The sequence below is a fragment of the Calonectris borealis genome, unplaced genomic scaffold, assembly GCF_964195595.1.
Source record: "Calonectris borealis unplaced genomic scaffold, bCalBor7.hap1.2 HAP1_SCAFFOLD_304, whole genome shotgun sequence".
Taxonomy (NCBI): domain Eukaryota; kingdom Metazoa; phylum Chordata; class Aves; order Procellariiformes; family Procellariidae; genus Calonectris; species Calonectris borealis.
Window position 1 is genome coordinate 1 of NW_027441687.1, and position 22,180 is coordinate 22,180.

The 22,180-nt window shown below is 44.2% G+C and overlaps 1 long non-coding RNA gene across 2 annotated transcripts; it reads right to left on the minus strand.

Moving 5' to 3' along the window:
* Positions 1-28: 28 nt before the first annotated feature.
* LOC142077562 (uncharacterized) lies at positions 29-17,051 on the minus strand. Of its 2 annotated transcripts, none has more exons than XR_012671910.1 (3): positions 15,606-17,051; positions 7,010-7,136; positions 29-1,162 (listed from the first exon to the last, which is right to left on the minus strand). It is a non-coding gene; the product is annotated as an uncharacterized LOC142077562 (long non-coding RNA). The 2 variants fall into 2 exon arrangements; XR_012671911.1 differs by lacking the exon at positions 29-1,162 and adding an exon at positions 2,116-2,134.
* Positions 17,052-22,180: the final 5,129 nt, after the last annotated feature.

Here is a 22,180-nt window from a genome sequence, read left to right on the forward strand (position 1 = left end):
GCACGGCCGAGGCTGGGAACATGCTCCCACTGCCCAACCCAGGTGTCATCTTATCTGAGTCGTAGCTCAAGTGAAACACTACTGAAACCTTGAGAATCTTTAGTAATTACCACCTGGGACTGTGGCCAGGATGGAAATTTACGGATGACTAAAGCCAACCATCTTGCGACCCTATAAACGGTGGTCCTGAGTGAGGCCCTTTGAGCTCTCCTGGACCGCAGCAGCTGCACCCAGCATCTCCCTCTGAGTGGGACGCCTCTCAGAGCTCGCAAACTCTTGAGCCTGCGATATTCGGAGGACCGTCGCTGAAAGCTGACGACGGGACCTGGGCTGAACCCCTTCACTCCTCGAAGCTCAACCCTTGCCCATTGAGAGAAATGCCAAGACATTTTACATGAATATTCCTTCACGGAACTCGAGGGGAATTTTTAACAGGTACCTTTTGTACATTTATGTATATTTCTCTGTGTGTGTGTGTGTGTGAACTAGTAGTAAGCATAATCTGTGACTAAGTTACTGTCGTGACTGTAGTAGACTCTACTAACTTACTTTGTAAATGTTAAATTAGTCAATGATTAAGTGCTGCTAAAATCTTGTGAATCACCTCAAAACTGTGAATGAACCTTAGGCTGCTGCTAAACACATCTAATCCCTTAGGCATAAACCGTTGGCCAAATCTGGGACTAGGAGTGGATCCAGCCACACCTAGACACCTCTCTGAGAAGGAGTTAAGAAAGCAAGGGGGTCTACTCTGAACCTCACAACTCAACAGGAAGGTCTCCGTACTCTTTTTGTATTAGACGTAAACTGTTCTCCAAGTCTGAGACTAAGATTGGATCCAGCCGGGTCCTCCCTGAACCTCGCGACTCAATGGGAGGGTCTCCCTTACCCTTTTCGCACTTGGTCTCTATGTAAATCATTCTAGATCAATTCTTAACTTGATTTTCACTTATATGTTTCATCCGTGTAGTAAGTGATAGAATGAACCTTACCATCGAACTGTTAAGTCGCGCTTTTATAAATCTCTATTAAAATCACTTTCTGCTAATACCTTTGATGGTGATTCTTTAAGCGGTCTCTAAATCACTCACTTGCGACAGGCTGTGAGCTATTTCTATGTACGATCATGTGGATAGGAGGGGAAGAAAGGACTCCATGGATGCTGATGAAAAACCATACAAACACCACTCAGGTTGCAGTAACATTCAAAGGCTTTTACAGTAATCAATGTTCAGTCTAACTGGGGGCTGCATAAACATACACTGTTCCTACCCTACATCAGTCGAACAAGGCCATAGCAAGAGCGGAGGAATACGGCTTTCCTGAGACCACATGTAAAGTGAGTTCAATCCTTAACTTCTTCCTGTCCCTCACAATCTTTAAGGTAGGAGAGCCCACATGGTTGGATGCTGGCATGGATAGATGCCAACTCTTCAGGAAAGATGAGTCAAGGCAAGGAAGATAAGTCAAGAAGGTTGTCTCTACCCATACAAGCCTCTGGGACAACATGAGTTGAACCCAAGGGTCCTGGGGGAGCCCACCAGTGTCCTTACAAGGCCTCTCTACCATCTTGGAAAAGAAATGAAGGTTGCAGGAGATTCCCCACAACTTAGAAAGGCAAATGTTGCACACATCTTCAAAAAGGGCCAAACAGACAACCTGAGAAAATACAGACTGGTTAGCTTCACTTTTCTCCCTCGGAAAATCATGGAGTGACCCCTCTTGGAGCACATTTCTTGTCACACAAAGAAGATAATGATGACTGGAAGCAGTCAGCATGGACTCACCATGGGTAAATCATGCCTGACCAGCTTGATTGCCTTCTGTGATCCAATTACTGGATTTGTCGATGAGGGAAGAGAGGTAGATGCCATTTACCTTGACTTCAGCAAGGACAAATGCAAAGTCCTGCCCTGGGAAGGAGGAGCCCCTGGCAGCGATACAGGCTGGGGCGCTGCTGGAAGGGACCTGGGGGTCCTGGCAGACACAACCTGAACTTCTGCCCTGGCACCAAAGGCCAACAGCATCCTGGGCTGTAGGACCACAGCCAACAGATCAAGAGAAGCCGTTATCCCCCTCGTTGGCTAAGCACTCGTTAGACCACATCTCGATTCTGTGTCCTGTTCCGGTGCCTCTAATACAAGAAAGACATAAAAACCAGGAGCGAGCTCAGCCGAGGGCCACCAGGATGCTCAGGGGACTGCAGTGCTTCCCCTGTGAGGAGAGGCTGAGGGACCAGGGCTTGATCAGGCTGGAGAACAAAAAAGGCTGAGGAAGACCTGGTAGTCACTACTCTGTTCCTACCAGGAGGCCAGCAGGAAGATGGAGCCAGGCTTGTCACAGTGGTGCAAGGCAGGAGGACAAGAAAAAACAGGCAAGAGTCAGCCAGGATATAAGGAAACGTTTTATCCCCATGAGGACAGTCTGCAATGGAGCAGAGGCCCGGGGAGGTTGTGCCACCTCCATCCTTGGAGGTTTTCAAAGATCTGACTGGCCAGAGCCCTGAGCGACCTGGTGGAGGCCAAGGTGCCCCTGCTTTGAGCTGGAGGTTGGACTTAAGAGACCTCCCCAAGGTCCCTATCAACATGAATGGTCCTATGATTCTAACACATTTTCAGACTAGTACTAAAAAGGCTGGATAAGTTGAAGTCAGAGAGAAAAAAAACAGTAACAAAAATTAAATAGAGATGCTGGAAGAAAATAGTTCACCCATGATTAAAGTGGATGTGGCAATAGTTTGGGAAGTGTGAAACCAAAATAAGGAGAGAAACCAAAATAAGAGAGTGACCTCCTGCCCCAGAGGCCTGACATGCAGTGCCTGGGAAAGGCCAGACAGCAGGCCTCCAGCAGCAGGATCCTGGCCATACCCAGGAAAGGCAAAAGCCTCATTAGAATCCCAAGATTCTAATGATCACAAGATAAAGACACCAAACAATACTTTAAGTACTCTAAGTAACACGAGTTTGGATTACTTACTCCACTGGTCTATTTTCATAATTACTCTATGTTAGCGAACAATCTTACAAAACATCCTACCTGTTTCAGTCCCTCTTAGGTCTCCCCTGTTCCTACTTCCCTAAGTGAAGATGCCATTCCTCCTGGGGCAGGGAGATGAGGAGATGGGGTCCTCCAGGAACGCTATCTGCCTGTGGTGCTAATGAAGCATTCAGGTTTAAGCCTAGTTAGCAGAGAAATTGCAAAAGGCTTTTAAACTATCATTTTATGCTAAAGATTTCATACATCTGGCACTGTATTTTTCTTAATACACACTTCATGGGAAATGTGTAATTTTCTACTGGATTAATTTTGGCTTCCTTCTCAGACCACACCAGCCTAGGTGTAAAGGGCACAAGCACAGCTTAGGACTGAATTTCAAACAAGCAAGATGATATTAACCTTTTTCCCCTTAACCTTTTTGAAAGGGTCTGCACTACAAAGCTGCCTGGGAACAACAGGCAACCTCATCAACTGTTAAATACTTACTCTGCTATTAAATGATGCATGAAGTACAGCTGATAAATATGCCTGTTCCTTTCAATTGGATATACGGCGCATAGCCGCAACCTCACGTATGTCTGAACAGATGTTACAAGAAACATTCCAGCAGTATATAACCAGCAAGCCAGGACAGATTGGTCTAGTTTTGGTTTGGATTTGTTTAGAGCTATTTGGAAAGGAAGGATAAACAAACATGCTAAAACACAGAAATAATTTTATAATAAAGAAAAATCAGCATTAGATGAAGAAACATCTCCAATTATGTAAAAGGCGGTAAGGAGAAGAAATCAAATAACCTGCACCCTGTGTCCGTGGTGGGTAGGACAGGAAATCTTGGGTTTAAACCCAAGGAAGCAAGAAAACATTCTGATTGGAGGCTAAGAAAAACATTTTAAGGATAAAGTTAGCAAATCAGGAAGGGCAAGACTTGCTGGACATTTTTGGTCTTTGCATGAATGGCATCTCTCAGAACAGACTGAAGAAAACATCTGTCAGGAATGCATCATAGCCCCTGCCCTGAGGAAAGAGTGGACTAGATGAGCTCTCAAGGGTACTCCTAGGCCTAGTTTCTGATGGCTCTGTGAAATTTCTTAACCTCACCACTGAATTTCAGCTAAACATTCACATAATTACACCAAGAATATCCAAGAGCAAAATATTTTTCATGCTAATATTGTCTTATTGCTGTTGTATAATCCTCTCTGGCTATTTCTACACCAGTGAACAGAACGGTGACCTTGGGCATTCCTCTGGCCCTGAGAACAACTGGCACAAACTGGCCTGTTCACATCCTTAAACTTTCTGTCTCCCCCAGGCAGGGTTGGCCACATTCAAATTGCCTGCAGGGAATGATGTTTGGCCTGTGCTGACCACCAAGCCGTGCCAAGGATTGCCTAGGAGACTGCTAGTTTGTCCTGAGCCAAAGCTATGTCAGGGAATTTAGCAGAATGGATTGACTGAGTTCCAGTTCTTGTGCCCAGGACTTTGGCAATGATTAACTCAGTGGCAGAGATGCAGCTTCTCTCTCCACATGCAGTTGTTTCTTATTCTAAGCACAGGCTTGCTGGCTGAAGGACTGACTGTTTAGAAGGGGAAGGAGTTTTGGGACTGGAATCAGGTTAATAGATGCTATAAGAACAATGAAGGCACACCTTCTTTCTGTAAGGTAACGGTTTGGTATTAGCCATGTTATCAGCTTTACCAAAAAGTCATTTTTAAGAAGACTGCAAATAGGGTAGGATTTGGGATTGGAGATGTAATTTTGTTGTGATCTGATTGCTTTCTCTCCCTTTTTTTGGGCAAGCTTCATGACTGCCAGACTCAGCCACTCCATCTGCGAGAGAACACCTGACAGAAGTCTTTCAGAATGAGCGTTCTTGCTGCGTCTTCCTCAACAGTTACATTTTCATGATCATCATCTTTCTGAGATGAATCAGGACCAGTCAAGTACATCAAGGGGGAAGGATGGAAAAACAGGATAATTATTGAGGGGGAGGGAATTTCCATCTCATAGAAGTGTCTGAGTTTGACAGATAGAACAGCATTTTACCCATGATAATTAGTGTAACAGATGGCGTGTAAGGGCAGGGACTTCAGAAGTACACACAGCTTAAACAGACAGGGACTGTGTACGTGTTGCAGAAGACGGTGAAGCAGGACCAGAATCAGCAGATTGTGAAGCAGAGGAGGAGATCGTTGCTTTCTGGAAGAGATCTCAACCTCAAAGAGCCAGCCCTCTTCTCCTCTTGTACGCAATGCTGCTGATCCTGCTCCTGCCTCTCCCTGCTCCATACCCCATACACTAACCCTGTGTTCCTAAATTCTGTTTATTTCTTAGGTCCTAACCCCCCGCCATTACAGCTGCAGAAGGACTTAATGACAATGAATGGCTGAGTGATAAAAGAACAGACAGGATTCACTGTACAGAAACATGAAGTGATGTACAAAAAGAACTCCCCTAACCTTACATACATACTGTTGGGCCCTAAAATAGAAAATGACAACTCAGGAAAGAGTCTCAGAATCTCAACAGTCCTAGAAAAATGCCTGCTCTTGCCTGGGTCAAAAAAAGCAAACTGAATGCTAGGAATTAAGCATAATAATTAAGAAAATATGAACAAAATATAGAATACCAAACTGACGCTATATACAGATTCAGAATGCATCTGCACCCTGAATACTGTGTACGGTTTTCATTCTCTATTGCAAAAAGCATATAGCTTTCCATATGAGGAATTGGAAAATACAGTAGGGCTCTTCAGACTGAAAAAGAGACGTCTACAAAAGTAATGAGTGGCAAGAAGTTGTTGAATAAACAATAGCTGTTCATTGCCTGTTTGATAATTAGAATGAATCAAATAAAGTATAAGGAGCCTGGCTCAAACCAAACAAAAATGAGTCCTTTTTACAGTGTGTTGTTTGCCACAAGGCATTACAAAGTCAACATTCCCACCCCCCAGGTTAGGCAAATCCACTGAAGAAAATCCCACCGAGTCCGTGAAATACAAAAACACCTCCTCTTGCTTTGGAGGTCCCAGAGCACAACACGCTTAATTCTGGGAGAGCACTTCTACATGCCTACCCTGCTTTTACATGCTGCTTCATGCACGTGTTATCAGCAGGGTTGGACACAGGTCACCAGGCCCAACGTGTTTGATTTGATTTGGTAGGCCCACTGTTCTGATTTCTGCTGTATGAACAAAAGCAAATTGGTGCTCAGTTATCTGGGAGATGGTACAGAGCCACTACCGGTGATGTTTACAGATGACTTGACAGGTTGTGGATTGATAAGATAATGACAACGTTAGTTGACAAAGTCATTTACTTGTACAACATGAAAACCAGTCTATACAAATACAGAGGCATTTCTTGCATCTAAAAGAAAACAACTTGAGTCACGCTCACAGAACCAGGAGCTTATAATGGAAACCAGTTAGGCTGAAAAGAATTTAGAGAAAACTAGCTAGAAGTAACTACCAAGGATTTATGGTAACTAGTGAAATGCTGCTGCTGGCAAGGGAGCTAATGCACTGTTGAATGAACAAGAGAAGAGCACTGATCTCATTAATTTCTAATGCAGCATAAATGCTGGAAACCTCTTGGGGATCTTTCAGATCAGAACGTACATCTTTGGAACAAGACATGAAAGTCACACTACAGAATGAGAAGCCACTTTGGGAAAAAATAAATCCTAAGAGAAACACCACCTAATTTGCTTAGCCATGAGAAGTACCTGACCACAGAGTACAGGCAACTATAGGGGAAGACATTTATCACAGAAAGAAGCTTTTTAACTAGACAATGGCACAATAAGATCTATTCAAGATCTATTCTTAACTGAACGCATTCCTAATAAAATCAAAGCCAGGAAAATAGAAGCTAGACTATTTCAGAAACAAAAAGAACGCCATATGAAAAGAGCACTTTCTTCTCTCATCCCTTAAGAACAACAAAAGGCAAGTTAAAGAGACACGACAGTAGAAGAACACATAGGAGTGTCACTGCCACGTACCGGACTTTGCAGGTGTGGAGTCGCTGGCTGCCTTGACGGCCTTCAGAAGGACATGCTGATTAGAGGACACAGGCATGCCTGCTCTGCATTGCTGCTGCTGTTGCTTTTGCTGCTGCTGTTTCAAGGCCTGGGGAAGAGGACAGGAGAACATGAGCACAGAGAAATTCAAAATATTCTTAGAAATTATTAGCACACAGTGCAAACCACTTGTTTTACAGCAACCGATAGTGGGGTTCTGATTCTGACTACGTCAAAAGTTCAAAACGACTTCTGAAACGTATTCAGTTCTCATGGGATGCCAATACAGTCTATTTAAATACACTACTACAAGTAGACAGATTTCCTACCTTTGCATCTAAAGTAAAAAGTTATGGCTGCAGAACATTTTAAGTTGTTTTGTTTCCAGAAAAAGTGATCTCTAGAGAATGCAAAGAGAAAAGATTCCAAATCCGGAGTTGGTTCAAGAAGTAATTCGACAAATAACTTCAAAGTAAAAGTACCATCATGTAATTAATTTCTGTCTCCTGGAGAAGCAAGTAGCAACTTACTAAAAACCTTCAACAGAGAGGCTACCCATTAGGAAAGACTTTTTTAATTAGGAGAGTGATAAAGATTAAAACACTAAAGGGAAGAAAATAAAATCCTTTGTTTCAGAAAAGACTGTTAAGGCAACCATAACACAGCCTAAAAGGCACAAATGACACTAAGGCAAGAAAGTAATAAGGCGATTTGCTTGAACTGCAGCATTTACCCAAACCAAAGTGCCTGTTTTCAAAAAATGAAATCCAAATCCAAATAAACTTAACAGCAGAATAAATTATGACAGATCAAGTATATTGCGGAATTTCAAAATAGGAAGTAATAGGAAATATTACGCTGCATATATACAAATGAGTGGGACTGTTAACTAGAGATCACCACTATCCTAAATAATAACAACAATAACAACAATAATAGTAGTAGTAGTAGTAGTGGTAATAATAATAATAATAATAATAATAATAATAATAATAATAATAATGATACAGTTAGAACTAGAAGAGAGAATACAAATATGCAGGAACTTGCAGAATCTGCCACATGAGGAAAACAGAAGACAGACTGACTTTCAGTTTGTAAAGACACAAATGAGGGAGACTGACAACAGAAGGATACAGATAATGAATGGAGACGTTAGATTCCCATTTTCCAATTTATTAAATAGTTCCTATTTAGCCACTTCTACCACAGGTTAAAAAAACATTCGGCCAAACTGAAACACAGCAAAATCGAAAATCAGTAAGAGGAAGTATCCTCTGCAGCGCACAATTAACCTCCTGTTATTGAGGTCAAAAGCTTTTAAAAAAAAGAAAGATAAAAAGAGAGACCTGGCGTTCACACAAGTAACAAAAATCCATAAACAAGTTCGAGAAAGCTTTTACAAATTCTTCTTTGGTTTGAAGATGAACTGCAGGCAACAGTGAACATCAAGAAAGTACTAGGCTATGAAGACCACTAGTATGTTCAAGAGGTTGTGTAAATCCCATACTGCCATTATGCAAATCAATTCAAATATTTAAGGTTTTGTATATTCAGTTCACCTATTCTGTATGCCGTTTAATTGCTGCATTTTTCTCACTTAGGTAAAACAATTCTGCTTTTGTTCATTGTGTCACCTCAGTTCTTGGTCACGCAGCCCCTGAGGTGCCCACGCCAGTGGTGGCTGAGGCATGTGTGGGAAGAGGAGGAAACAATTATTCATTAGATCCCTCTTTTTAAATTCCGCGTCAGCTTTGCACTTCTGTTCTCTGTTATAAACATTTGGGGGTTTCTTTAATATATCTAAGTTTATTTGAGTCCTGTCATAATCACAGAATAATTCTGGTGGGAAAGGACCTCGGGAGGTCTCCAGTCCAACCTCCGGCTCACAGCAGGGGCAGCTTGGCCTCCACCAGGTCACTCAGGGCCCTGGCCAGCCGGGTCTTGGAAAACTCCAAGGATGGAGAAAGCACAACCTCTCTGGGCCCCTGCTCCAGTGCTGGACTGTCCTCACGGAGAAAAAGCTTTTCCTTATGTCCTTTTCTTCCTTATACCATTCAACTTATGCCCATTGTTCCTCACTTCCTTCACCATATTGTGACGAGCCTGGCTCCGTCTTCTCGATAACCTCTTTGTAAGTACTGGGGAGGAGGAGGAAGGGGAGAGGCCCAGCTCCCCCATAACACCCCACACCAGTCCCAGCTCCTCCATAACACCCTACACCAGGCTCAGCATCCCTTAGCTCCCCCATAACAGGCCCAGCTCCCCCATAACACCCCACACCAGGCCCAGCTCCCCCATAACAACCCACACCAGGCCCAGCTGCCCCATAACACCCCACACCAGGCCCAGCTCCTCCATGACACCCCACACCAGGCCCAGCTCCCCATAACACCCCACACCAGGCCCAGCTGCCCCATAACACCCCACACCAGGCCCAGCTCCCCATAACACCCCACACCAGGCCCAGCTCCCCATAACACCCCACACCAGGCCCAGCTCCCCATAACACCCCACACCAGGCTCAGCTCCCCATAACACCCCACACCAGGCCCAGCTCCTCCATAACACCCCACACCAGGCCCAGCTCCTCCATAACACCCCACACCAGGCCCAGCTCCTCCATAACACCCCACACCAGGCCCAGCTCCTCCATGACACCCCACACCAGGCCCAGCTCCCCATAACACCCCACACCAGGCCCAGCTCCCCCATAACACCCCACACCAGGCCCAGCTCCCCCATAACACCCCACATCAGGCCCAGCTCCCCATAACACCCCACACCAGGCCCAGCTCCTCCATGACACCCCACACCAGGCCCAGCTCCTCCATGACACCCCACACCAGGCCCAGCTCCCCATGACACCCCACACCAGGCCCAACTCCTCCATAACACCCCACACCAGGCCCAGCTCCCCATAACACCCCACACCAGGCCCAGCTCCCCATAACACCCCACACCAGGCCCAGCTCCCCATAACACCCCACACCAGGCCCAGCTCCCCCATAACACCCCACACCAGGCCCAACTCCTCCATAACACCCCACACCAGGCCCAGCTGCCCCATAACACCCCACACCAGGCCCAGCTCCCCATAACACCCCACACCAGGCCCAGCTCCTCCATGACACCCCACACCAGGCCCAGCTCCTCCATGACACCCCACACCAGGCCCAGCTCCCCCATAACACCCCACACCAGGCCCAGCTCCCCATAACACCCCACACCAGGCCCAGCTCCCCATAACACCCCACACCAGGCCCAGCTCCCCCATAACACCCCACACCAGGCCCAGCTCCTCCATAACACCCCACACCAGGCCCAGCTCCCCATAACACCCCACACCAGGCCCAGCTCCCCATAACACCCCACACCAGGCCCAGCTCCCCATAACACCCCACACCAGGCCCAGCACCCCTCAAGCGCCCGCGCCGCCAGGCCCGGCTCCCCTCAGCTCCAGCCACGCAAGGCCCCACTCGGGCAGCTCACCTCTGTCAGGAACCAGCCAATCAGGAAAGCGCTGACTACCCCGCACCCACCAATCAGGGGGCAGCTCCCAGGCGCCACGGCTGTGGAAGCCGCTGGAGGCAGCGGAGGGTCTCTCCGAGGGTCTCTCCAGAGACCCTGGGACACAGCACATCCCTCCGCCAGCACCAGCACCAGCCTCTCTAACCCTGACCTGCGCTGCCTGGATACTCCCTCTGGGCCCGTGCGCAGGGGCGCGTTACTTTCCTTTCGCTTGCCTTTAAGTTGTCCTTTGTTCTCGCTGGGTGCGCTGTGCCGCCCGCGCAGCGGGCAGACGTTCCTCAGCGCACAGGTGCGTTTGCACAAAGGGCAGCTCTGAGGTAAACCCTGCTGTTGAGGGCGGAAACCACCACTTTATTCTATAGAGTTGAAAAAGAGCGTAATTCAAAATGGTGCCATTCAGTCAGTACCATCAGCACCTCCTTTAATTGCAATTTAAACAAAGACCTTTTGTCAGCAGCACGCTCCTCCCTGTCAGCTCCACCTGGATGACAACGGTGACGGCAGCAGGACCGGGAGCTGCTCCCAAGCACCCATTCCTTGCTCTGGACCTGCCTACGGTCTCTGGTAACGATATTAAAAACCCACGGGGAGGCATCTAATGGGGAAAAGTCTGTATTGTACAGCTCCCTTCTTCGCACAAAAGGTGACAAAGCGACTAGTTGTCAAGATTTGACTATATGTCAAGATTTCTCAAGAGAGCTTTTGTAGGGTTCAGCCCAACCCAGTCCCTGGCCTTATTCATTCCAGGTATGTGGCGACAACAGATAAAAGTGTAATGGATGATGATGAAAGCCAACGGTGTAAACCTTAGCAGAGCAGAGCGTGTAATTTCTAATCTTAAAACACCATGATGAGATCTGGATTGAAGGAGGTGATCCTTCCCCCCTGCTCAGCACTGGTGAGGCCACCCGGGAGTGCTGGTCCAGTGCTGGGCTCCCCAGCACAAGAGGGACGTGGACAGACTGGAGAGAGTCCAGCGAGGGGCCACCGAGATGCTGGAGGGACTGGAGCACCTCTGCTGTGAGGAGAGGCTGGGGGAGCTGGGACTGCTCAGCCCGGAGCAGAGCGGGCTCAGGGGCATTGAATCCGTCTCTACAAATACCTGCAGGGAGGGAATGAAGAAGAGGGAGCCAAGCTCTTCCCAGTGGTGCCCAGTGACAGGACGAGAGGCAACGGGCACAAAATAAGAAATTCCATCTGAATTCAAGGTACACTTTTACTATGAGGGTGACCGAGCGCTGGCACAGGTTGCTCAGAGAAGTTGTGAGTCTCCCTCCTTGGAGATATTCAGAAGCTGTCTGGACATGGTCCTGGGCAACTGGCTCTGGGTGACTCCGCTTGAGCAGGGGAGGGGGACCCCAGATGTTCCTTCTAACCCCAACCAGTCTGCGTTCCTGTCATTCTGTGAATTCTGATCGCACTGGGATGACCGCTCAAGCTAAGTAAGGATGAGATGAAGTCAGTGGATTGGAGAGGATCAGAGGAAAGAATTAGAGTAGCACCTGCCTTTTCCAGCGATGGGTGAGAAACCACCCATCTTTCTGGATCTGGATTATAAATTTCAGAGTCTCAGTGTGGTGGTTTTTTGTATCAGCACTCACTATAACAAAGGGGTTTCTCCCCATGACGGTTTCATTTTTCCAGCAAGATGAGCCCTGACATGTTTCTGCCAATTTAGATTCAGATATTGCAAACCTCTAACTCAGGACTTTTCCAAACGGTTGTAAAGAACTGTCCTGGTTTTGGCTGGGATGGAGTTGATTTTCTTCCTATTAACTGGTATAGTGCTGTGTTTTGGATGTAGTGTGAGAATAATGTTGATAACACGCTGATGTTTTGGTTGTTGCTAGGTAATGTTTACGCTAGTCAAGGACTTTTCATCTTCCCATGCCCTGCCAGATGTGCAGGGGGCTGGGAGGGAGCGTGGCCAGGATGGCTGGCCCAGCTGGCCAATGGGCTATTCCATACCATATGACGTCATGCTCAGCATATAAGGCTGGGTGAAGAAGAAAGGGGGGGGGGCGTTCAGAGTGATGGCGTTTGTCTTCCCAAGTCACCGTTACGCGTGATGGAGCCCTGCTTTCCTGGCGATGGCTGAACACCTGCCTGCCGATGGGAAGTGGTGAATGAATTCCTTGTTTTGCTTTGCTTGCGTGCGCGGCTTTTGCTTTCCCTATTAAACTGTCTTTATCTCAACCCACGAGTTTTCTCACTTTTACTCTTCTGATTCTCTCCCCCATCCCACCCGGCGGGGGGGTGAGCGAGCGGCTGCGTGGTGCTCAGTGGCTGGCTGGGGTTAAACCACAACAAGAACGCAGCCATCTACTTACTTACTATACTGTGTGGTGATGGCACACCAGTGTACACCATATTATTCGGCTGTATTTTACAGTTTTAACTCTGATGTGTTTAAGAACTAAATCCTGATCCTTATTTCTTAAAGGACCTGATACTTATTGTCAGTATAGCGGCAGCGTCGTGTTCCAGGGTTAAAAGTTCTCACTCAGAAATCCGCTCTCTCTTCCCTCCAGTAATATTATAATTACTTAGCGCTTAAGACAGGAGGGCTGAATCCAGCCAGCTGTCTTCCCCAGTGCATGCTAGAAAATAATCTGGGTCACAGACATAATTAAAAATATGAGAGCCTTCTTTAATTCTTGTTTCTCCTCAATATCTTATGTTTTTCCTACTATTCTACTCATAACACTGCTGTCTCCTTCCTGCTATCTATATTTGCTCATTTTACCTACTTCTTATAACTTTTTCTGACCACAGCGGCAACCACGTTTAGGAAGAGGTGGAAGATGTGGTATTTGGTCAAAATGGCAGAATTCCACTGGAAGTAAAATTAAGCAAAGGATTGGGCATGGAATGTTCTTAATTTGGTCCAAAGCTAGAGCAAACTTCAGACAGGTAAGTTGGAACGATTGAATGGTTATGGTGTTGTTTGGCCACACCTTTTTTTTCCTGTAGTATAGTTATTCACTATACTACAGCTTGATGCTCTACTCTGGGCCACAAGAGTTGAGTTCAGGAGAGGAGCTGTTGCGATGGAAGATGATGACCATCAGAAACAGCTTTTTGCCCTGCAGAGAGCTGCAGAACTGTTAAGTACAAACAGGTATGCTATGCAGACATCAAGGCCTCTATGTGGTTCCTCATTTCTCTTTCAGGGTTTCTGATTTTTTTCCCCAAACCAATGAGATTAACAATGAAACTGAGAACACTGTCTCAATTTTGGAACTCACTGGCTCTGACATATTTCATTATGTTCAGTGAAAACGGTGGAACAAGGATGCTTGGGAAGTAGACATCTCAGAGTAAGAAAGCGGGGGAGTGGAGGAGAGAGAGAGCAGAGACAGAGGGGAATGAATATAAAGGTGGGGGAAGGCTGGTGGGAGCAGGAGCATGGGGAATTCAGAGATGAAAAGTAGAAAATTATTAGGCATGTAAGGACAGAGGCTGGGAAGAGAGGAGAAAAATAGATGGAGTGTAGGTTTGGAAATGGAGTGTGGGTTTGCCCCGAGGTCCCTTCCAACCTCTGATTCTGGGGGAAACAGGGACCTAGAGACCAGAGAAAATGAAGAGGAACTGCTGAGCATGAAAGGGGAAAAAAGACTGTTTATAACAAACCCTGAGTTTGTTTGATCACTCTCTTAAAAGAGAAAAGCCTTTGCGGATGTTGGAGAGAAATGATTGCCAGCCAGGCTTAAAGAGGGATGAGGAAGGGAAAGCAAAGAGTATAATTAGTATCTTGCTGAATTAGCGAGAAGCAATTTTCTGACTATTTAAATGAAAGAGGAAGCTTTACTTTGAACTTCAGAAGAAAATCTGCCTAAAGTGACAACACAATCTCGCTTCTTTATTGTGGCTATCAGCAGTAAGCAACATCACAGTAACACTGATGCTTCTGTTGAGAACCAGCCAAGTGGGAAAAGAAAAGGGAGAGAAGATTCCCTAAAGCTGGCATCTCATTTTGACATCAACTCAACTCTCTCTTGCTGGAAACAAAGCTCCATTTTATCCAGTTGCCTTATCTTCCCCTGTAATATTCTCCTCAATAATATGCCTTAATTAGATCCTTCTCTCTCACTGCAGATCCTTTTCCCAGTGCCACAGCCATCTCTGTTAGCTGAATGTCATCCTGAGTGCTGCTCCTCAGCTGGGAAAAGTCAGGAAAACAGGCTGGGCTGGAAAAGGTAAATCCTATCTGGAACACATGATTTCATCTGTCTGTGACAAGCTTCCGTAATCCCTGGACTAGCACCTCCTCTGCAACTTGATTCATAAGTCCTTACAGATTTTTACTTTACTAAGGAGTAAATCTAATCCTGATAAAGCATTTCCTTTCTAAGGATCATGGAAAACTAAACAATGCATTTGGGGAAACACCTGCAAATAAGACACTCGGGGGACTAATTCATCTTGCATTTTTCATTAGGAGAAACAAATCATTTGAAGTACAAACACTTACCCATTCCATCCTGCATGTACACAATTAACACTATCTACACAACAGTCACTCCCCAAGCATGGAAAATAATCAGTCCTCCTCCTCCTCTCACAACAGAGGTGCAACGGAAAGTCAGTGTGCTCTCCTTCCCCTTCTTCCCTCCATATATACATACACACTGCACCCACAGAATTCCTTGGAAGGGAAAGTATGCCGCTAATTAGGGAAGAAGTCAGTGGATTTAATTCTTTTCCAAAAAAGACCTTCCATTTATTAAAACAGACTGTAGAAAACTAAGCACAGTCATCAAAAGGTTGGGTGAAAAGAAACGACATCTTATATCTGTTCTTTAAAATAATAATTAAAAAAACGTTCAGATGCTTATTTAGGGAAAAAGCAAAGAACGAAATAGCGCAATATTTTGAATCACCTTTGAGAAAGAGGGATGTTTTAGCAAAACCCTGTTTACTATGAGACAGCCAGGAAGTCCTGAATTACTTCCCTGCAGAGTGCAGCTTCACTGAAAGATGATTTACCCAAGAAATAAAATTACTGCAACGATCCCTAAACTAGGTTCCAGATTATGCTACTTACCTGTTTAAGTGCCTTCTTGCTGTGCTTCTGGGATGAGGAGATGACTTTGCCTGTCTGGATGGAAGGTGACGGGCAGCCTGACTGAGGGGAGGATGTCTGTGACAGTCTAGATGACACTACAAGAAAAAAAAAAAAATATATAATCTGACCTTTATACATTTGCCTGCAGCATGTTAGCCAGTCCTCACCATTTCAGATCATCTCATGAGGCTCATGAAAATTGCACCTCTAGCAAAAATTACTTTCTGCACAAAGAATCATTTCTATTTTTTCTCCACCACCAAGGCAGCTGTTTTCCTCTGAAAGCCAACAGCAACTCCTATGATCAACTTGAGATTTTTCATCTCTTGTCCACCTCTTTTTTTATTAATTTTGTAAATAGCTGTGAACAAATAACACTACAGCTTGCGAAAAAGCTTCAGGTTCACGCATGTTTAGCTAATTCAAATCTAAATCGAAACACAGGCAATGCTTGTCTTCATCTGGAACGTCCTGTGGCCAGACACCTAATTGATAGTAGTTTCTGATCAGACTAAATCTGCATCCCTTGCAAAAGTGTGAAGATAAGTGACACGCAAAGGAAGTGGAACATCACTTGCGCCTTTCTAAAAAGAAATATGGGAATATACAGGATATCCCAGTAAATGAACATATATTCTTAGTGGATGAGCCTAGACACTTAAAGAAATCTAGTCGTAGAAATGGAGTCCTAAAGCAAGGCTTCTAGTTTCAGGTGATTTAGACTTTTAAATGGTCTCATTACAACCAACAAAATAACAGCTGGTCACGTAGCTTGAATATACCTATTTGGCACAGGATACTCAAACCACTCTGCTCTGGCAGCAGTGGGGTGATGGGTTAGCCGGGGAAAGCATTTGGTTCCAGTCTCTCATAATCACGGTTTTGCCTGTATTGTCTTGGCAAATATATACTGTACTGGCCAGCAGCCAAGGTTAACCCACCACAGGTACCTATATAAAAAGCCAGGTAATCAGCATGCTAGGGCTAGTTAAAGCTGTTTAGCTGCTGAGACTGAAATAGTACAACAAAAAAGGACAAAAGCAAAATTACATTAATTGGAATGCCTTACATTGCACAACGGCCATAACAAAACTAACACTACGTGGGCATAGCCAAGAACATCAATGAGATACGGCTGCACCTGCAATGAACTCTAAAGGTAAATCTGTGAGACTGGGTATGGAGGCAGCCAGTTAAAAAGAGAACGACAGAAGTTAGCAAATTCATGGTCTGTATCTATAGCTGCACATGAATTTGTATAGATAATAATGCCCACTGCAAGATCAAGGAAACAAAATGAGGAGTAAAAGAATGTTTGATCCCGGGACGGGGAGAACCCCTACCATAAAGGATAATAAACAGATTCACATGTAAACTATTTAAATTATTGCTTCCTGAAGCAGTTAATTCTAGAATACATGAGGCTAAATTGGTATCCTTCTGCAACAGAAAGGAGTTAAGAGGTAATGACAACAGCTCTTCATTAACAATAGCCATAGTGTGATCCCACTCAGTATCCACAGAGAAGGGAAGCTCCTGAAAATAATGCAGTGATAGTAAGCACCAGAAAGCAACATTTCAATAAAATGCATAGAATTAGTAACAACAAATTATAAAAAGTAAAATTCTCGCATGTGGCATGGACATTAAATGAAAAGAGCAACTTTTTTAGAAGGCATACACAACAGGCATGAGGTAATACCAGACTCTGAAACGTCATTAAAAACAACAACAATAAAAAGGTATGGTAAGAAACCAATAATTTAAAAGTCACTGATAAGATTACCATACCCAGATGATACATGCACATGACAAAAGATGACACAGTCGCAAAGCAAGCTGAACTACCACTTAAAAGGCAAAAAAACTCCCAGATATTATACCAAGACCTGGAAAGCAAAAGTTACATCTGTACTTTGAAAGAGCAGTAAGAATGTTTGTAAACTCGCATTTGTTTCTCAATTTGGTTGAAAATGCCGTTCAAGAAGAATAAGATGATGCTGGGAAGGTCATAGTCTGATCAGCACCTGGAGGGGAAAAGAAGATCTCGCAAACCCACTAGAATTCTTTGAATACATCGATAAAAAGAACTGGAAGAAAAGAAAGTTTGTTGCTAAGAGTTCACTCACACTTTGAGAGATTTGCAACAAAAGGCTTCTAAAAATTATTTGGCTATTGTTTAAAAAACAAAGAATTGGCATAACTCTGATGCTGGATGGGACAGAAGGCAAAGAACAGAACCAAATGGTAATCAGGCAAGAAATCAGCAAAAATTCTGCAAGGTCATGTACTAAGTAGGGAGCATTTTAGTGCTTAGTGATAGACTGGAAGGCAGCAAACAGTAAAATATTAAATATTTTAGTTAAGATCAGAGAGAATTGTGTGGAAATTCAGAGAAATATAATCCAGAGAACAAAAGACCTAAAATATGAAGTAAATCATCAAAGGAGGAGTAAGTAAATTTTTGGAGGAAAAACCCCAAGATACTCATAGAACCTGTAGTAATCTAAATGAACTGCGTCATCTCAGGAAGGGGATCCGTTACAGCTGACAGGTGTATGAAAATGGCCAGCAAGATGATGCAATGTGTAAAGATGGAAAGATGATGTATCTAAAATTCTTACAACGTATTCACGCTGACTGGCTCACACACTGCAGTGCTGATCACACAACATCAGCAAAATTTGATGGGATTCAGGAAAGTAAAGAAAACGGTTAAGGACACAATAAAAACTAGGGATATGAGCTATTTGATATCATTCTCAAAGGAAGGAGCATGAGTGAAGCATACAAAATGAAATGATGTAGCTTCGTGTCTGGGCGCCCCGTTTCTGCGGGGAAAGCACGGTGCTCACAGCCACCGTGCCGCTGTTGTCACACGGAGAGCGCGGGCACAGCAGAGCCATCGGCCCCTCTTACACTAACCAGGTACGTTCCCAGCCCATCACCGCTGCAAACACAACCCTCAGCTGGACAAACGCTGCGCTCCCATCCTTGTAAAACTAATCCTTGCTCGTAGTTGTTAAACACAAAGAAAACACAAGTTTGGTTTAACATTTAAAACCCAGGCAGAGAAATAGATCGACTGTTACTGGTTTTGAGACATTTGAATAGCATGAACATAAACCACATCCTCTTTGAAGCCTATCACTGCTGAAACTACAAGTTCTGTGTGAAGTAGAAACATTAAGCCAAATACAGGCTACTCTTCTCCAGCCTCATATTCTATTCACATTTTAATTTTTATACGGTCTTTGAACAAAGAAAACTAATCTTTTCAAACCAGGAATGGCAGCACAGGCTAAACCCCACACCTGGGAAGACAACTCATCCCTGGAGCAGATACAATAAAGCTGCGTTATAATACTTAGTGCATCCTCCGACTGCATAAAAGCCCTCGGTGCCACAACGGCTGCTGTGTTGGCCTGACAGCTGTAACCACAACAGATTCTCAAGAACAAACAGGAGAACTTGAGAAAGCCAACCAAGTCACAGCTGCTTGAGCTCAGCTCTGGGCCCCCAAAGCGAAGGTGGGATGGATAAACCTGTGAGAACACACCCCTGGGTCCCTGGACCCAAAAGCTCTCAGAAAGGTTACATCCTTTTAAGAACTTTGCGTGCAGCCAAGAGGAGATATAACACAAAGACATGCACGTGTAGAAAAACATTCAGACTCCCATAAGGATGAGGCTTGACAAGCTGAGTTTGTTTCCTTTAGATTTAAACAGAATTTTAGTAGTTCGTTCTGCCTTCACTTCAGGCTCTCTTATAATTTGAAAAATATGTGGAACTGAGATTATACCTCTTGATGCCCTTAAATCCTAAGAGCATTTTTGGAGGGAAGCTGCAGAAATAATTACAGAATGTAAAGCAACACCTGGGAAAGCAGTGTCTGACTTTAAAATACTTGATGAGTTGCTTTGCACTGTTTCTATGTAAATAAGGATTTCCTTGATCAGCTAAAGAGTAGGGAATACTGTGGGCCAGTATCTGACAGAAATGAATTTCTGTAGATTTTGTAACTTAGAAACAGTAAACAGAATCCCCTCATCCCAAAGAGGCATACAAGAGATGGGATGGAGACGTCACCTTGATAATAAGTGGTAAGGACAGAAACGTGACTAAAGGGCAGTGACAAAAAAACTTGGGTATTTGAGAATGCTGGCTTGGAGAAGCAATTAAACATATGCACCCATAGCCAGGACAGCTCCAAAACTAATAACTGCCCACTTGGCCTGAAGTCACTGTGCCAGCTGGTTCATTCACGAGGTTTCATTGCTTCCTGCTGTTGGTTTGGCTGGGAGAGGAGTTTGCCAGGTGAAATGTTAACAGTTCTCTAAGATTAAAGTAGACGAGATAAAGTGGAATGTGTCAGCCAAACCTCACGAACCCTGATTTGTTAGATAAACTAAGAATGGATCCAATATAGTCCCATGTTCCAGCTGCAAGAATAAGTACTGGAGGAAGATCCATCTGCAGTCGATTATAGCTGTAATTTGTGGGACAGAGACTCCTTTACACTTCAGACTTCTCACTTGAAATGTAATTGACACAAGAGCATTTCTTCTAAGAAATGACATTGTAACAGAACTTTAATTATGTTAAAGGTCAATTAAATTAGGAGTTTCAGTCTGGCAAGACCTGATGACTTTTTACAAGGTATTGGGTTCCCGTAAGATTTGCAAATCCTAAACCATTGGTCAATCAATTCTCTTACATACATTTATAAAGAAACTGTGCTAACAGCAGCAAAGAGAAGTAGTTAAGATCTATTTAACAATAATTTACTGAAGAAGATGAGCGGTTAATTCTTTTAGAAAAATGGCAGTAAATTGCTGCAAATCTTAAACGCAGGATGTAGTCTAGGGATCCCGTCTAATAGAAACAGTAAGATGTACAGTTTCATCAAGACGCTTGATGAAGACACGCCTCGTGTCTTTCCTTTGTAGAGTAACACTAAGGACTTTCTGGTTGAGCCTCTTGGGTAAAGGAATGCATTGATTAACCACAGCCTCAAACTAGGCAGCCGAAGTATGATTTGACCACATGTCCATTTTAACAGCCTGCCACAACGTGTGTTTTCCCAATGTTCCCAAAGGCAATGGTGGAAGGAACGCCACAAGTCTCCTGACACCCCGGTACTTAGATCCCACCATGCACTCTCTGCTGTCACCACCCAGCGCAAGACTGGTCTGCTGAAACTGGACTTTAGCCAGTATCCGGCTAAAGTCCATCCTACCACCAAAGAAGCTCTAAGACTCATAATTCTCATCTGGTGTTAGGTACCAGCACAGTTCTGTACACTACATAAGACTGAAAATAACAGAAAGGTGAAGATGCTCAAAATATTTTTACTTTTTTTTTTTCTTGGATGTCTCGTCTTGCACAGGTTATTTACCTTTCAGGGTGTGAAAATAGCAGGATATCTGTTTGAAATTCCACTGGCTTCCAGTATACAACTGCTCACTTGTCTAAGATGATATTTAATAATAATATTCTGGCTAATGTTTGTCTTTCACAGTGTCGGAGAAACAACAACAAGAAAATTCATGGATGTAGCTGATCCTGCTTTGGAGCAGCAAGATTGACTGTACAACTGTAATATCCCTTTAAGCTCAACACCTCTATTAGACAGAACTATAGAGATCTTCGCTCACTCAGCCAATAATTTACTTTTTGATTTATTGCCTTGTCCTCCCTTGTCACCGCATGGAGCGTAGCCAGCTGCAGAACTGGGCTATTCAGAACACAGTGGTTTAAGACAGTGCAGGAAAACACCTGCAGGAGCACTGAGCCAGAAAAGCAGAGGGAGATCTTACAGTGAAACAATGGGGATGATGACAGAACTCATACTTTTTTGGCAGGCACTCAGGCAATTCCTAAATCAAGATCAAGATTTTCTTAAACTGATGTAGCAGAAATGACTGCTGGGTTTCTCAGGCTTGTTTCAGAAGAGATGCAGAGGACACTGCTGAAGAAAGCAAGCGTAAACAATGACCTTGCATTTATACAACAGTTTTATTTCAGTGGCTCCAAAAGAAAATTACTCTTAGGGTCATTCAGCTTAAGGTCAACCTTGGCAGTTCACTTTACCAAATACTGGCATATGGATATCTTGACTAACATGCTAACTCTTTAATAGCATGAAACAAAATAAAACCATTAAGAATGCACTAGAAGTAAAGGAAAAAGAAATCTGTAATTGTTGGGAGAATTTGGGAATCAAAATACTTTCAAATCGGAAGGAAAAAAGATATAACAGTTTGCGAAACTAAAATTAATCTGGCAAGAAGAGTGTTTTGCTTGAGCTATGGCTGAAGACAACCAAAACCAACCTACGCAAATACCACTAGCGTAAAAACACCGCACAGACCCTGCATTTTGACACTGCAACAGGCCCAGTGATGTAAGCAACAGGCACAGCCTTCTGAACCACTCGCACAACGGTTCTTGGAACTGTGGGGTTTTACTGGATCTCTCATCCTTTATCTTTTAAAGATCAGAGCTAATTATAGTTTCAAATATACTGTGCAATAAAAGAAACACTCATCTTC